The 18,483-nt window shown below is 43.1% G+C and overlaps 1 long non-coding RNA gene across 1 annotated transcript in view; it reads right to left on the reverse strand.

Annotated features, from left to right (window-relative positions):
- Positions 1 to 906: 906 nt before the first annotated feature.
- LOC120368910 overlaps positions 907 to 18,483 on the reverse strand; it is a 35,413-nt gene continuing 17,836 nt past the window's right edge. Inside the window, exon 5 of the long non-coding RNA XR_005582838.1 lies at positions 907 to 1,677. This is a non-coding gene — a long non-coding RNA (uncharacterized LOC120368910). The remainder of the gene's footprint in view (positions 1,678 to 18,483) is intronic.

Here is an 18,483-nt window from a genome sequence, read left to right on the forward strand (position 1 = left end):
ACAACATGGCAAAGAGCTGTGGAAGCCAAGCTGAAAAAGTTGGGGCACAGCTGGGGAACCATTGAAAGACTCGCCAGAAACAGACAGGAGTGGAGGAGCTTCATCACTGCCCTAAACGCCAGAGGCGTAATAGGAACATCATGATGATGATGATGTGAACATGTAGCTTGTCCTGAAACTCGCAGCTACAAATGTGATGAGTGGTAGGGGGGATGGAGTGGTCTTTCATGTCCATGTTGGAGCTCAGAAACACCTTCCTTCTCCCGCTGAACCCTTAGATATATTTATCTTGCTTAGGGCACCAATCACCATTGCATCTAGAAATGAAATACAGATTTAAGATAAGAATTAATACCTTGCCTATAACTCTCTATATACCCATCCTTCTACTCAGCCACTTACATTTTGGAGCTTGTCTAGATGAACACAGTGCGCAGCTGGCTAGTGCGGGGTAGATTTACACCTCAGATTGTTGTGAATTAAGGGTCCATGTTGACTCTGCTGGTGTACACTAGAAATTCCCTAATGTGCTTTAAACTATTCCTGTTTTAATGCGGCAGCAGGGTCCATGTGAACACTTAGTGCACAGCAGGCTAGTCTGAGGTAGACTTATGCCCCAGCTTGCTATGAACCAAATTTTCATATAGACAAACCCTGGATTTTTTTTTCCCAGAGGAGGCAAACTCTACTCCTCTGCCAAATGGTGCCAATGGTTTGATCACCAGGAGTTACAGGAGTGCTCTGTATCCGCTTATCTATAGTTAGTAGATAAGCTGTCCCCAGATAACAATCCGGAATATGTAACACAGAATATGTCTACACTGCAAATGAAGGTGTGATTATAGCAAGGGTAGACTTTATTCTACATCACACACCTGGTCACAACAGCAGTGTAGACGTGGTGGCACAGGCTTTGTTGTGGGCTAGCAATCCTGCAGGCTTGGCAACAGTATTTTGGTGCTGCTGCTGCCGCCAAAAAGAGACCAAAGAATGTAACTAAGTAAAACCAGCACTGAACTCCGTGCTTTTGGAGTGGATTTGCCCTTCTGGATTGGAGCATTGGTCTTTCTATTCAGTCCAAGATTCTGCCTTTGGCACTGGTCACTTGCAAGGGTGTCAGAGGAAGGGAACAGGGAGCATCCATACCCAGTTCAGTCTCTGATGCAGCAATGCACTTAGGTATGTATTTAAGTTTTAGCATGTGAGCATTACCATTAAAGCCAGTGAGACTAATCATATAATTAAAGTTAAGCATGTGCTTAAGTACTCTGCAGGATCAGGTTCTAATTGTGCAGAGCTGTGCATGAGGGATGAGTGGGTTAATTCTGAATCCACAAAAGTGAACCAATGGGAGGCTGAGACTGAATAGGGAAGCTGTAAAATGTGGACTACAGTAGTGAGGGCAATAACCATACAAGATTAGTCCCGTCCCCACAAGACAAACTTGGCTCCTGCTGCTGAACACAAAGGGTGCCAGATATAGTGTGTACTCCTGCTTGATGAGTCATTAGCAAAATATACCATAAGCTTATAAAATGCTATCGGACATTGGGCGGGGCAGGCAGTAGATTCATTCAACAGAAAGAAAGCACAATGGCATGCAGAAAGGCTCTTTTCTTCTTGCTTCTCCCCGTTTGATTCTGATGTGAGGTTGTCCTCCACCTTCTTGCTACCACTCTGAAACGAATCACGAAAAGACCCAGAGTAATGAATTTGCTGCAAGCCTGAAAAGCGTACACTGGTAGTTCAGTGCATGAGTTATACGCTCGGGAATACACTTCAGTGGCAGCTATTCTGGAACTACCTATTCACAAGAGCTCAACAGACCTTTAGTTACTAGAGATGGGACAGAGGTTGGAAGTTCCAACCCTGGTATGAAATTCCCCAAAGTTCAGGCACTTTCAGATCTAGGGGGTCAGTTCAGCTGGTTTTCGAGGGGCCAGCTGAAAAGCTGGGAACTAGAGCTGAACTCTTTCAGAGTTCAGGGGCGTGTAGGGGGTGGGATTTTGGTGCAGGCCCATCTCTGGCTCTTTATGTGCCCTTTACTGGCTCTTGGTAACTTTTAAAAATTCAGCGCTGAAGACAGCTATAGATTTTAATTCACACACCCCCAACTCTGACCAGGAGAAAAAAAAAATCCAAACCCCAAATCCTTTTCAACCCCCTAGTGACAAGCTAACTATATGTGTGTGTCGCCTGCAAAACTGCAGCAATTAGGGCTGCAACAGAACCAAAAGCTTGATATAAGCACATGCTCAACTTGAAGCTTGTAAGTATTCCCCTGACTTCCATGAGACCTCTCATGTACTTGGAGTTAAGCACAAGTTTGATTCCTTGGCTGAATTAGGGCCTATAAGTGCTTCCTGCAGAACCTGTTCACGTCTCTTTTTCCTTGTGTGGTCACACAGCGACACCTAATGGTGGAGGTGGTGAATCTCTAGCACTTATTACCACCTGCCTTACATAGACATGCAAGTTACTGTAATACAGCAAAATCTCTTTCATTCACAGTGGAGAGGTCCAAGTTCTGTTTTAAATAATGGTCCATGGGTTGGGCTGTACATTTAGGACTCCGTGCTCTCCTCCTTCCACAGCAGAACCCCCAAAGGTGTCAATGAGAGGTTTGCACAATGATTAAGGGTGAAATGTGGCTTTTATGCAGTAACTAAGGCCTCACGTTTTCAAGCCATTCTCTCCCTCTCTTTTGTGGCAGGATCTTTAAGTTTCTCTTGTCCAGCGCCCCCCGGGCTAGCTGCAAACTAGAGTTACCTGTGCAGGACACTCCAGGTCACCCCTTTCCCTCTGGGGGTAGAGTCCACTGGCAAACAGTCCATCTCTATTTCCCCCTCCTCACAGTGAGAGCAGGGAGCTTTTTGTGCTGTTTCCAGGGCTTTGTCTTGACTGATTTGGTGACTGATTGACTGGGAGAAAGGGGAGCCTTGCCTCATCCCATGCTACAAGGCTCCATTGCCCGGGGCCCTTAAAGAAAGTCATGTCTTCTCCCTGAGACTCAGTCTTCCCCCAGAACCATCTTCTCTCTCCCCATGTCTACCCTAGTGGTCCCCAACATCATCATTCAGTGGAGTCTACTTTGAACAGAGTAGCCTGGCAGTGGATGCCACCTCCTTCCTAATTACTCTTTTTCCTTTAAGGGCCACTATACCCTGTTACAATGCCCAACTTGATACAGCTTAACAGGGCCTGATTTTTAGAAAATGCTGAGCACTCACTGTCTGAAAATCAGGCACCTTTAAGGTTTCTGAAATTGGGCACCCGGAAATTGAGGCATCTAAAATCATCAGTCACTGGAAAGTTTGGACCTAAACTGTTAGCTTAGATTTTATCATTATTATGTCCCTCATTGTTGCACTGGGAATCACTCAGTGGGAAAGCATTGCACCTGTAGGACCCCAGCTATCACTGCCCTTTCCCCCCACCCCGTCTCACTTTCCCTTCCTTCCCTATATTTGTTTGTCTCCTCCTTTCTTTGCTCCCTGCAATAACTTATAGTCTCCACCACCACCCATAGGCTTCACTCCCATCTGCCAAAATAATCAAAAGAGCTGGTCAGAAGACAGCAGGGGTGGACAGAAATCATAAAGTATTCCAGAAATGTTAATTCTTGGCAAAATGTTCCACCCTAGCTCTTGTGGTCAGCAGTGGAATAATCCTCTCTGGTCATACATGTTGGAGCCAGGCATTATAGGACCAAGAATCCACTCCTAGGCAATGGTCCAGCTTTGTGGATCCATGGAGCTTGTCAGAATCCACCCCTGGTCTTGATTATTTTAATTTACCCTTTCATCCTAGGCCATCCGTTCTCCCGCACAGAGGCCTATACACAAACTAAGTGTCACTCAGAAAATTTGAGGACCTGATTTTTCTCAAACTTTAAATGACTGCTTCTTGGAGCAGCTAGTACAGGAAGCCACAAGGGGAGAGGGAATTCTCGATTTAGTCCTGAGTGGAGCGCAGGATCTGGTCCAAGAGGTAACTATGACAGGACCACTTGGAAATAGTGACCATAATATAATAACATTAACATTCCTGTGTTGGGAAGAACATCTCAACAGCCCAACACTGCGGCATTTAATTTCAGAAAGGGAACTATGCAAAAATGAGGAAGTTAGTTAAACAGAAATTAAAAGGTACAGTGACTAGAGTGAAATCCCTGCAAGCTGCATGGACACTTTTCAAAGACACCATAATAGAGGCCCAACTTAAATGTATACCCCAAATTAAAAAACACAGTAAAAGAACTAAAAAAAGAGCCACCGTGGCTTAACAAGCATGTAAAAGAAGCAGTGAGAGATAAAAAGGCATCTTTTAAAAAGTGGAAGTCAACTCCTAGTGAAGTAAATAGAAAGGAGCATAAACACTGCCGAATTAAGTGTAAAAATGTAATAAGAAAAGCCAAAAAGGAGTTTGAAGAACAGCTAGCCAAAAACTCAAAAGGTAATAACAAAATGTTTTTTAAGTACATCAGAAGCAGGAAGCCTGCTAAACAACCAGTGGGGCCCCTTGACGATCGAAATACAAAAGGAGCACTTAAAGATGATAAAGTCATTATGGAGAAACTAAATAATTCTTTGCTTCAGTCTTCATGGCTGAGGATATTAGGGAGATTCCTAAACCTGAGCTGTCCTTTGTAGGTGACAAATCTGAGGAATTGAAGTGTCACTAGAGGAGGTTTTGGAATTAATTGATAAACTTAACAGTAACAAGTCACTGGGACCAGATGGCATTCACCCAAGAGTTCTGAAAGAACTCAAATGTGAAATTGCGGAACTATTAACGATGGTTTGTAACCTGTCCTTTAAATCAGCTTCTGTACCCAATGACTAATGTAATGCCAATTTTAAAAAAGGGCTCTAGAGGTGATCCCAGCAATTACATCAGTACCAGTCAAATTAGTTGAAACTATAGTAAAGAATAAAATTGTCAGACACATAGAAGAACATAAATTGTTGGGCAAAAGTCAACATAGTTTCTGTAAAGGGAAATCATGTCTTACTAATCTATTAGAGTTCTTTGAAGGGGTCAACAAACATGGACAAGGGGGATCCAGTGGACATAGTGTACTTAGATTTCCAAAAAGCCTTTGACAAGGTCCCTCATCAAAGGCTCTTACATAAATTAAGTTGTCATGGGATAAGAGGGAAGATCCTTTCATAGATTCAGAACTGGTTAAAAGACAGGAACAAAGAGTAGGAATAAATGGTAAATTTTCAGAATGGAGAGGGGTAACTAGTGGTGTTCCCCAAAGGTCAGTCCTAGGACCAATCCTATTCAACTTATTCATAAATGATCTGGAGAAAGGGGTAAACAGTGAGGTGGCAAAGTTTGCAGATGATACTAAACTGCTCAAGATAGTTAAGACCAAAGCAGACTGTGAAGAACTTCAAAAAAATCTCACAAAACTAAGTGATTGGGCAACAAAATGGCAAATGAAATTTAATGTGGATAAATGTAAAGTAATGCACATGGGAAAAATAACCCCAACTATACATACAATATGATGGGGGCTAATTTAGCTACAACAAATCAGAAAAGAGATCTTGGAGTCATCATGGATAGTTCTCTGAAGACATCCATGCAGTGTGCAGCAGCAGTCAAAAAAGCAAATAGGATGTTATGAATCATTAAAAAGGGGCTAGAGAATAAGATGGAGAATATATTATTGCCCTTATATAAATCGATGGTACACCCACATCTTGAATACTGCATACAAAAAAGATATACTGGCATTAGAAAAGATTCAGAGAAGGGCAACTAAAATGATTAGGGGTTTGGAATGGGTCCCATATGAGGAGAGATTAAAGAGGCTAGGACTTTTCAGCTTGGAAAAGAGGAGACTAAGGGGGATATGATAGAGGTATATAAAATCATGAGTGGTGTGGAGAAAGTGAATAAGGAAAAGTTATTTACTCATTCCCATAATGTAACAACTAGAGGCCACCAAATGAAATTAATGGGCAGCAGGTTTAAAACAAATAAAAGGAAGTTCTTCTTCACACAGTGCACAGTCAACCTGTGGAACTCCTTGCCTGAGGAGGTTGTGAAGGCTAGGACTATAACAGGGTTTAAAAGAGAACTAGATAAATTCATGGGGGTTAAGTCCATTAATGGCTATTAGCTGGGATGGGTAAGGAATGGTGTCCCTAGCCTCTGTTTGTCGGAGGGTGAAGATGGATGGCAGGAGAGAGATCACTTGATCATTACCTGTCAAGTTCACTCCCTCTGGGACCACCTGACATTGGTCACTGTCAGTAGACAGGATACTGGGCTGGATGGACCTTTGGTCTGACCCAGTATGGCCATTCTTATGTTCTTAAACTTTTCAAACCAAATTTCACCTGTGGGCTGAGTCTCACATGGAAAATCTCAGCCTCAACAGCAATTTTTCATGTAAGAATGTTATGGGAAATTGAAGATGTGAAAAGAAGGAGAATGGAATTAGGAGTTCAACCTCACCTATAGCTTTTGATACCTCTTTCTTGCTGTGCATGAACTAGCATCAAACGCTAATTAGTTTTATCTAACCTACCAAGGATGGTGGATCAGCTAACATTGCCTCAAGCCAGCCCTGGACAATAGTGTTAACAGAAGCGTATGCACACACATTCCACTGCAGAAGGTTATGGGTGAGGTTCCAAAGCTGGTTAGGGGATTTGGATGCCTAATCTTAATTATTTTTATGGGAATTGGATGTCCAATTAATTTAGGCTGCTCTGAAAATCTCAGACTACAGTTTTACAGAATACTATAGAAGGTGCTAATTGACAAAAGTAGAAGTGGAAGGACAAGTCAAGCATCAAATCTACTAATTTCCTATTCTAGGATCTCTACCACCCATTATAATGCCTGTGTGGCCTAGGGTGGAACTAAATGCTCGTATAGCTCCCTAATATCTTGTATGATTTGCCTCAGAATTTTTTCTGAATATAATGGAGTCAAGATAGCTTAAGGCCCTAGACTGAGGGCAGGTCTACACTACAGCTGGGATCGATGCTCTGAGATTGATCCACCAGCAGTTGATTTAGCGGGTTTAGTAAAGATCCAATGAAATCGACTGTAGATCACTCTCCAGTTGATCCCTGTACTCTACCCCCGACGAGAAGAGTAAGTTAAGTCGACTGGAGATTTTCTCCAGTCAACCCCCTGTGGTGTAGACGCCACGGCAACTCAACCTGAGGTACATCGACTCAGCTATGTTATTCACATAGCTGGAGTTGGGTAGTGTAGGTCGACTTACCGCGGTAGAGTAGGCATAGCCTAAGACTCATGAGATCTGGGTTAATTTCCCAGCTCTGACACAAAGGTCCTATGTGACTTTGGCCATGTCACTTAGTCTCTCTGTGGCTCAGCTCCCCATCTGTACAATGGGGATACTAATCCTTTCCTACCTCCCATAGATATTTTGAAGATAAATTCATTGAATTCATGAGATGCTCAGACGCTATTGTGATAGGTACCATGTAATGACTAGATAGATAGAAGAGAGCAATTGTAGCATTTCAGGTAGGTCGCTTTAATTGTGGTGAAGTTAGGGGATGGTCAAAGTCAGGCTCAGAGCTGTATCCTTAACAACAGAGAGAATCTAAAATGTCCCCTTACTGTATGTGCACTGAAGATAAATGTACTGTAAATACATTTATACACTAAATACTGAACAAGTAACAAGTTGGCCTGGAAAATCTAAGAGAAACTCCAACACACAGAAGAAAGTAAAAAGGAGTTTCGGTAAAAGAGCTATTTGAAGTTACTCATGTTAGATGAGAAAAGTACTAGCACTAACAAAACAGTAGATTTTGCAGTGTAAGAAACTGAGATCAGCTCAAACATCCTCTGTCTATGGTACTCATGTGGCCCACCATTACCATTGTATCTAAAGTTTGCAAGGTGGTCAATGTATTTATCCTCGGAACACCTATGTGAAGCAGAACCACCATTTTGCAGATGGGGAATAGAAGCAGAGAAAGTGTCTTGGCCAAGAGCCTTGGATTTCAGGAAGGCGGATTTTGGTAAGCTCAGAGAGCTGATAAGTAAGGTCCCATGGGAATCAAAACTGAGGGGAAAAACAACTGAGGAGAGTTGGCAGTTTTTCAAAGGGACACTATTAAGGGCTCAAAAGCAAGCTATTCCGCTGGGTAGGAAAGATAGAAAATGTGGCAAAAGACCACCTTGGCTTAACCATGAGATATTGCATGATCTAAAAAATAAAAAAGAGTCATATAAAAAATGGAAACTAGGACAGATCACAAAGGATGAACATAGGCAAACAACACAGGAATGCAGGGGCAAGATTAGAAAAGCAAAGGCACAAAATGAGCTCAAACTAGCTACAGGAATAAAGGGAAACAAAGAAGACTTTTTATCAATACATTAGAAGCAAGAGGAAGACCAAGGACAGGGTAGGCCCACTGCTCAGTGAGGAGAGAGAAACAGTAACAGGAAACTTGGAAATGGCAACGATGCTTAATGACTTCTTTGTTTTGGTCTTCACCCAGAAGTCTGAAGGAATGCATAACACAGTGAATGCTAATGGGAAGGGGGTAGGTTTAGAAGATAAAATTAAAAAAAGAACAAGTTAAAAATCACTTAGAAAAGTTAGATGCCTGCCTAATTAGGGCCTGATGAAATGCATCCTAGTAGAGGAGGTATCTGAGCCTCTAGCTATTATCTATGGAAAATCATGGGAGACAGGAGAGATTCCAGAAGACTGGAAAAGGGCAAATATAGTGTCCATCTATAAAAAGGGAAATAAAAACAACCCAGGAAACTACAGACCAGTTAGTTTAACTTCTGTGCAAGGGAAGATAATGGAGCAAGTAATTAAGGAAATCATCTGCAAACACTTGGAAGGTGGAAAGGTGATAGGGAATAGCCAGCATGGATTTGTAAAGAACAAATCATGTCAAACAAATCTGATAGCTTTCTTTGATAGGATGAGTCTTGTGAATAAGGGAGAAGCAGTGGATGTGGTATACCTAGACTTTAGTAAGGCATTTGATATGGTCTTGCATGATATTCTTATCAATAAACTAGGCAAAGACAACTTAGATGGGGCTACTATAAGGTGGGTGCATAACTGGCTGGATAACCGTACTCAGAGAGTAGTTATAAACGGTTCCCAATCCTGCTGGAAAGGTATAACAAGTGGGGTTCTGCAGGGGGTCTGTTTTGGGACCGGCTCTGTTCAATATCTTCATCAACGACTTAGATGTTGGCATAGGGTTATAATTCAAAATGATCTGGACAAATTGGAGAAATGGTCTGAGGTAAACAGGATGAAGTTTAACAAAGACAAATGCAAAGTGCTCCACTTAGGAAAGAACAATCAGTTTCACATATACAGAATGGGAAGAGACTGTCTAGGAAGCAGTACGGCAGAAAGGGATCTAGGGGTTATAGTGGACCACAGGCTAAATATGAGTCAACAGTGTGATGCTGTTGCAAAAAAAGCAGACATAATTCTGGGATGCATTAACAGGTGTGTTGTGAGCAAGACACGAGAAGTCATTCTTCCTCTCTATTCTGCGCTGGTTAGACCTCAACTGGAATAGTGTGTCCAGTTCTGGGCACCGCATTTCAAGAAAGTTGTGGAGAAATTGGAGAGGGTCCAGAGAAGAGCAACAAGAATGATTAAAGGTCTTGAGAACATGACCTACGAAGGGAGGCTGAAAGAATTGGGTTTGTTTAGTTTGGAAAAGAGAAGATTGAGAGGGGACATGATAGCAGTTTTCAGGTATCTAAAAGGATGTCATAAGGAGGAGGGAGAAAACTTGTTCAGCTTAGCCTCTAAGGATAGAACAAGAAGCAATGGGCTTAAACTGCAGCAAGGGAGGTTTAGGTTGGACATTAGGAAAAAGTTCCTAACTGTCAGGGTGGTTAAACACTGGAATAAATTTCCTAGGGAGGTTGTGGAATCTCCATCTCTGGAGATATTTAAGAGTAGGTTAGATAAATGTCTATCAGGGATGGTCTAGACAGTATTTGGTCCTGCCATGAGGGCAGGGGACTGGACTCGATGACCTCTCGAGGTCCCTTCCAGTCCTAGAGTCTATGAATCTATAAGATCACACAAAGGCTGCAGCCAAGCAAGGAATTGATACCAGGTTTCCCAAGTCGCAGGCTAGATCACTAACCATTGGACCACCCCTTCCTCTCAAAGTCTATTATGTACAACAACTTCCCGTCACATTATAAACATCATCATTTGTACCCTGAACCTTCAGCCTTCCAGCACGGAGTGTGTTGCAGAACTAAGCCAGATTTTTTAAAGGGAGTTAGGCACCAATGGGAGTTAGAGGCTTAAATGCCTTTAAAAACTTGGCCTTGAGTACATAGTTTTACAATGGACTGAAACAAAATCTTGGACGTTGAATTCCTCCCAATGGGATTTGTAAATCAAAATCTGAACTCCCCCGAAGTTCAGAGGTATTAGGGTTTGGCCTATTATATGAAAGAATCAATCCATATTCATGTGTTATAGACAACAGATGCAATTAGTAGATAGTGAATGATATATAATGTCTGTAATGTAAGTGCCCAATTCTGAGAGATGCAGGGTGCTCTCAGTTCCATTGGTGTCGATAGGAGATGATGGCACTTAGCACTTTGGAAGTGGTATTCAGTGCGTCAGAATCATTGCAGAATGCAAATTTAAAAATAATCTGAATAGTTTCGCTCCTCTGCTGAGTGGTGGAGGAGAAATCAGTGATGCAGAGTTGGGGAAACAAATATCTTTTCTCCCTGTGTACTTGATGCATTCGGAAGCCCCTTCTGTTATAGTCAGGTTCTGTTGCTTGTCATTTGCATGGACTGCTCTGGGCAGAACTCACATACACAAGGGGGAGGGGGTACCAGGAAAAGCAAAAAACCTGAAAGCAAAGTTGAAAAGGCAGCAGGCAGGCAACTGCACAGAGAGGAAGCAGAATTGGGGGGACCAATGCATATTTGGGGGTGTTGCTAACTCTCCTTTGCTGGAAAAATTATTCTCATTCTTTATATTCTGGTAGCACCTAGCTGCCCTAAAATCAGGACCCCCGTGAACTGGGTGCTATGCTGCTAAACAAACACACAATGAGAGACAGAGAGCTTGCAACCTAAATAGACATGACAGAAGCACAGAGAGGTAGAATGTTTTGGCCAGGGTCACACTGCAGGTCAGTGGCAGAGGAGGGTATAGAAATCAAGTCTCCTGATTTCTAATTCAGTGCCCTAACTAGTAATGCTTCCTCCCTTATAAACATCGCCCAGAGAACAGAAATACCCTTATTAAAACACATTTTGAAGAATTTTTAAAAAAAATCCTATTTAAAGAATGTGCTATCGGAAACCTGATTGGTTTTTAATTACTCAATTTCAAAAATATCCAAGTAAAATCCAAGTTGACAGTGTTCCCTGAAGGCCGCATTATTTGTCCCAACAAATTGGCTGCCAGGATATTCCTCAGACTAGAGGTTTTTGGAGTCTTTTCATTTGAAATTCCAACCCAGAGTTAAACCCATGCACACTTGATGAAGATCGTCTTTCCCATGCTTGTCCTTGCAAGCTGCAAGGAGGGAAGGCACTTTGAGCTGTTTCTCCCAGCTCCTTTAAAAGTAAGCAGTAGAGAATGCCATTCATTTTACTGCTGAGGAATATCAAAAGCCTTTACCTGTGCCGTCAGATATTCTGAAATCCTGCAAGCTTGACAGCGTTGTCATCTTTTTATTGACAGCATCAGCCAGATGAATTCGGTCAAGGAGTAAATCAAGTAGAAGTAAAAGACCTTTTAATCCACAATCACACACATCCGCATTGCCTGTAGAAGGGTAAGTGCTTTAGAACCTTTTTGAATGGCAAGATATTAACATGCTTATTTGTCTTTCTTTCTGCTTGCAAGACTTTTTTCCTCTCAATCTTTTCTCCCCGTTGACGTTTGTATCAGAACTGATGTACCTTATGCCTATTGACAGTTTTTGATACTGATGAAATCTGAACACTGTGACAGCACTTGGTGGACTGTTAGCAGTGTCAAGGTCACTTTATTTCTCTTGCTTTAGCTCTAATTCTTCCAGCCTGAGGAGCACTTTGTCTTAAGGGAATCCTCCTTCTTGGGCCTCTCGTGACTCACAGCCTCCTTGCTCCATTGCTGTGGCTATTCTAAGATCAGAGTGAAGTTCATACAGTAAATAAACTATTAGCTGGACGGTGCTGTTGTGCTTTCCTAATTACAGCGTGTAGCACAGTTCTGACTGCTGGTAGCAAGACTTAAAACCACAGCTATTTTAAATCAGGGAGAATCAACAACTTAATCCAGCAGTACACAGAGAAGCCGTAGGGTTTATCCATTGGACATAAGTGACCAGGAAAAGAACCAGAGGAGGAAAATAACCCACTTTGGACTGGACACATGCTGAGTTGCCAACAGCAGATTCAGAGGGGATACCAAGGACTTGTGGAAAGGCCAGGTAATGCGCCAGTGACAGCATATTAAATAGCACATAGGTACAGTTGCTAAGGTATAATGATTTTTTTTCTTCTGTAAATGGCAGATTGAAAATCTGCCTTCCTGTTAAACTTTTGCATTTGGCAAAAGCATTGCAAGCCACTGAGTCTCCATTTTTCAAAGTCTTCCACGATGTACTTCAAAACTTCTTTTTTTCACCAGAGTCTGCCACCTCGATGTTCGACAGAAATGTCCATTAACTCAGACACAGATCCCTCTGAGCTGAACCCCAGTAGAGCTCTAGACGAATATTCTTAAATCCTACAGACTTTAGAGACTTCTTTCTTTAAATGTCATCATAGTAGTTTTAATCAGGAAGGGCTGGTTTGCCGAGTAGGAAAAGTCAGTCGATTCTGCTCCACTAGTTGCTCCCAATGGGGTGGGTAAAATGTGCAAGAACCACAAGAACCTTCTAATTGTTCTCCAGAAGCCTCTTCCCAGTAACCCATCCTTTGTGACCATCGCTCACACATTCATTGAGCTTAGATCAGTAAGGGCGGAAAGAGGGGCCTTCAAGGGTGTATAATTCTGACAGGAGAGAACAACACACGTGTTAACATACCCACTATAAGTATTTCCCGCTAGCAGTGAAAGGTACAGCTGGGACTGCCTCTTCTCCACCAGACAGGAGATGTTCCATTGGCTTCAATGGGGCTAGGATTTAATTCCAAGGGCTTGGTACATGAACAATTAGACCCCGGCAAGTCCTCTTTGAAAGGGGCCTAGCTCAAAACACTCAGACTGTTCACGTGCATCAGCAGGGTGCGGATGGACAGTCAGATCACAGCTGGCTAGCGCAAGGTAGAGTCACACCCCAGCTTGCTGCACTCTCATTGTTCATGGAGACAAGCCCTTAGTGTCACATGATCCGGCCATGGGCAGTAATGCCTAGTGATCAGAGGAGAGTCAGGCCTAGCATCAGAGCAGGTGTTGGTAGTCAGGAGTCAGAGCCAAGGGTCAGAGGTCAGGAACCAGAATCGAGGGTTCGGACCAAGTTACCATGTGTGAAACAAGACAGGACAGGGCTGGAACAAGGCTGGGGCAGGGCTGGGCACAAGCAGGCACAGGAGTGATCACAGCCCTGGGCAAATGCCTTGAGCAGCCACTGACATGCTGCAGCTGCTGGGCTTAAGAGTCAGTCTGCTGAGTCTTCCCATCAGTCAGGTGGTGTTGCCAATCAGGGAGCCTGCTCCAGGTCAGCTGTGTTCATTAGGTTGCCTGGAGACTGACACTGCTGCAGGCCATGATTCTTGACACTTAGGGCATGTCTACACTGCAATTAGACACCTGGGGCTGGCCCATACCAGCTGACTCAGGCTCATGCTCAGGCTGTGGGGCTGTTTAATTGCAATGTAGACTTTTGGGCTTGGGCTACACCCAAGCTCTGGGACTCTCCCACCTCGCAGGGTCCTAAAGCCTGGCTGCCAGCCTGAGCCCAGAAGTCTACACTGCAATTAAACAGCCCCCCAGCCTGATCCCCGTGAGCCTAAGTCAGCTGGCACGGGCCAGCCCCAGGTGTCTAAGTGCAGTGTAGACATACCCACAATCTCATCCTCCCTTGAGTAGCTCCTGCAGGGGATTAGGGGATTATTATCTAACACATAGAGCGACCCTTCTGGCTGAGTAAGGAGGAATGTGAAGGGAAATAGATGGCCCATGAAGACTAGTAATGAGGCAAAGAGTCATTCACCTCTAACGTCCTGATTCAAATCTAGCCCAGGCCAGTATGACCAAAAGTTGCTATCTCTCACTCTAATTCATAAAGGACAGGAGTCCATACCACAACTGCCCCAGGTCTGACATTAATTAGAAGTCTCAGCAGAGACATCAAGGAAGGAATGGATATGAAGACTCCGATATTCTCCAACCCAGAAAGGGGGCCTCTCCAGCCCAGGGCTTAGGTGCATTTGGAGGACAATTGGGTTGTGAGTGTCATGAGGAGAAGCTTGCAGTGTTGTTCCCTGTTTTGTCCCTAAACTGTGGTTAAAGAGGGGTCTGTATTCTCCAGATGCATCAGACACCTTTTCCAAGCACTAAGTTTACTTTAAAAAACAATCAGTGCTTTAATCATTCATTCTGCTTTTCTCTTCTGTCCAGAATAATTAAAACAGCATTAGCACAGCAATGCATTAAACAGAGACTGCCAAAGAGTCAGAGGGACAGATTCTGCTCTCCGTTACTTTGTTGCAAATCAGGAACAACTCCACTGGTGTAACAGAGAGGAGAATCAGGCCCTAAATATTCAGGGAGAGCAATGAACTTCTACAGTCCCTGCTGTTTGAGTATTGGCAAAATAAAAGGCTATAAAATATGATGCAGTCAGCCAAGAAAGCAATATTGCTCTGCCATGTGCATGGGCTACACAAGGGTGAGTGCAGGATCTCATTTCAAAATCCCTGTAGGTGCCTCATTTAACCATCAGCCATAACCCACTTCTTGCTTTCAATATCACTTGGTATTAGAGCTGCAGTGAACTGCTGGTGAGAGATTCTAATTCCTGCAAACAAGCCCCTGTAGGCTTGCATGGAAAATACAGAGTTCTCCTTTCAGTCGCCTGCTAGGTTCCCATCTGGCTGCTTTAACTTGGCTATTACTTTTAAATGTGCCTGTTTCTGCACATGAGACTCTGTGTCCTGCCTCAAGAGACTTTTGGATTTCCTGAGCTCCATATTCTGGCCAAAATTTCGAGAAAGAGATTGAGTCTTTTCGGTGTGTGTATGTGTGGAGAAGAAGAGATCAGATTCCAGGTTACAGTCAATGAGTAATTCCACTCACATGGTCATTTCCTTGGTTCTTTCCCTGACTGGGTTCTTCCATAACAAAGACAAAGGGCCCCAGGATGTATTACCTGAGAGAGAAGGGCAGGCAATAGAAAGAGGATTGCAGAATGAAAAGATGCTCATATGGAAAAAGAGGAAGAAGGAGATGGAGCCGACAGATGTCCAAGTGCAGAAGCAGTAAAAAGAGCCATGCTAATTGAGGAATGATTTCATGCTTGGTGTTACTGTTTGAATCTTTCAAGTGTTTAGCTCAGGGGTAGGCAACCTATGGCACGCGTGCTGAAGGCGGCACACGAGCTGGTTTTCAGTGGCACTCACACTGCCTGGGTCCTGGCCACCGGTCCAGGGGGCTCTGCATTTTAATTTAATTTTAAATGAAGCTTCTTAAACATTTTTAAAATCTTATTTACTTTACATACAACAATAATTTAGTTCTATATTATAGACTTATAGAAAAAGACCTTCTAAAAATGTTAAAATGTATTACTGGCACGTGAAACCTTAAATTGGAGTGAATAAATGAAGACTCGGTACACCACTTCTGAAAGCTTGCCGACCCCTGGGTTAGCTATTTCATTTGCATTGGTTTTACTATCAAACTTCTGTTTTATATTATTATTTAACATTTGTATGACAGCAGCACCCAGACTCTTTGACCAAGGGCTGCACTGTTAGTCTGTCTTTTGTACAGCACCTAAGATAAATTTACATTCCAATTTAAGACTTTGTTATCTAAAGTCACCTGTGACTGATCTATATTCATTATTCCACCTCCGTTATCACCAGTGGAGCTGCACCACTGGGGAAAAGTGATGGTAAAAGGAGAGGGAAAGGAAGCTTCAGTGGTTAGGATGTTAGCCTGGGACCTGCTCAGTTCCTAGCCAGGTTCCGTTCCCGGCTCCACCACACACTCTCTTGGCTAAGTCACTTAGTCTCTCTCTGCCTCATTTCTCCAACCATACAATGGGAATACTACTATTTACTGTGTCACCAGAGAGTTATGGCTAAACACAGTAAAAGTTCGTGAGGCACTGAGGTACTGTAGACTAGTGGTTCTCAAACTTCATTGCACTGCGACCCCCTTCTGTCAATGAAAATTACTTCACGACTTCAGGAGAGGGGACTGAAGCCTGAGCCCCCACCGCCCTGGGTGTGTGTGGGAGAAGCCGAAGCCCCACTGCCATGGGTGGGGGCCAAAGCCCAATGGCTTCAGCCCTAGGTGGGGGGCCTGTAACCCGAGCCCCACCACCCAGGGCTGAAGCCCTCGGGCTTTGGCCCCGGGTGGTGGCGCTCAGGGTTTGGCCCTGGATCCTAGCAAATCTAAATGCACATTTTGAGAACTGCTGCCATAGACAGACAAAATGTTTATGTAGACAAGGCCCTGTAGTACATACTAACTGTTTAGGAAATGAACTAGAGCCTGGCTCTCTAATTTGGTACTTCCCACCTCAGCAAGCGACAGGCACTGAGTCAGTTGGAGTCTGGAATAAAATTAGAGGTGCTGAACCACTTGCAGGATACCTACCATGGGGGCAGGCCTTTGCCTTTGGGGATTGGGTGGCTCCATAATGACTGCAGAGTGGAACCTGAGGCTTCTGGAATCAAATATCACTGCTCTGCGGACACAGGGCCCAGCCAAAGCCTGGCCAGTTAGGACTCAGTGCTTTGTGCATTTGTAAACTGATGCTTAATAACATCATATATACATTTGAAGTTGCTCTCACGCTCTCTGTGAAGCAAGGAAATAAATCCATATTGGTTGCATTTAAGATTTCCACCCTGCCTCAATCCTTTCCTAAAGGTACAAGCTTCTTAAAAAAAAAATCCATGCAGTAATACAATCCTAAAATGTTCCCAAACTACAGCCTAGTTTTGGAATTAAAAATAATCCTCCCTAATGTATATGGACTAGATCTTTGCAAAAAATGTTTCCCATTTAAAGCCCTTGTAACACTGAGCAGCTACTTTTCTCTCTCCAGAACTTATTTGCTAATTACAAGGGACCATACCTTCCTACAGTTGCTGATTGTCACCAAAAATGGATCAGTTTCAATTAGCCATGCAGGATGGTTTACAAAAACCCAATCATCAGCAGCACTTTTTGCCAGCTTTACAGCTCGGTCTTTTAGTATCTTTAAAAAAAACAAAAACACCTCAACAATGTCCAAGGTCTTCAATTAAAATTTTCATATAATTTTCCTCATTAGTCCAATCATCTGGTGTAATTATTTCAGAGTTTACCCTAAAGGACGCACAGATGAATTCATCTCAAGGTCAATGCAGCACAAAACAGAGTTGAATGGTTAGGAGTTGCACTCCATGATGATATGAGGAACTTGTTTGTTTGGTATTAGTCATGTGGAGCAAATGATGTTGCACACTTTCTGGGAACAGAAGAGCTGTATGAAAGGGCACTTTGTTACAGAATGCATGACAGGACATGAAATGGTGAAGCAACCATTCAGGACCAAGGGCTCAATCCCGCAAGGTGCAGAGAGCTCCTCTGACATCAGTCCCTGAATCACGACCTTGGGAGAGGGAAGAAAAATATGAAAAGCTCATGGACTATAGGAGAAGACTAAAATCATATAAGACAGAGATAGGACCAAAAAAAAGACCCCTTTTAGATCCCACCTCATTTGTGCCTTGCTGACTCTGCTGGACACCTCCCTACAGTATGTTCCTCAGTGTCGATCCAATCTACTTTTAAATATCTAAAGTAATTGAGGTCCAAGCACTTTCCTTGGAAAGTCTAATGAATCAACAGACCTTACTGTTAGGGAATTTCTCCTAACCTACATTTCCCTTTGCTTAATTTAATCTTATTGCATATTAAATGGTCACCCCAATGAGAGATCCTTTCCTGAGGACAGTTGTCAGTGCTCTTGAAATTAGCATGAGAAACAAAAAAAATTGTGTGTAGGCTAAAATCTCACAAAGGAATATATCTGGAGTATTCAAAACTCTGATATATTGTCTGTGTTTTTCCTCCCACAGGCAAAAATGAGGATTAGCAGAAATAAATCCTTTCTGCTAATTTTTTTGTGTATGCCCCAAAGCTGTCTCTGCTGTTGAAGAAAAGAGCATGGTGCAAAACTGGGAAAATTATAGAGATGAGTGTAAACCCGAACCCTGGGTTCAGGTGTCTCGATACTACAAAAATAAGCAAGGTATAAGAATGTATGCAGAATAGAATAGAGTCAAAGC

This window comes from Mauremys reevesii, linkage group 7, assembly GCF_016161935.1.
Source record: "Mauremys reevesii isolate NIE-2019 linkage group 7, ASM1616193v1, whole genome shotgun sequence".
NCBI classification, from domain to species: domain Eukaryota; kingdom Metazoa; phylum Chordata; order Testudines; family Geoemydidae; genus Mauremys; species Mauremys reevesii.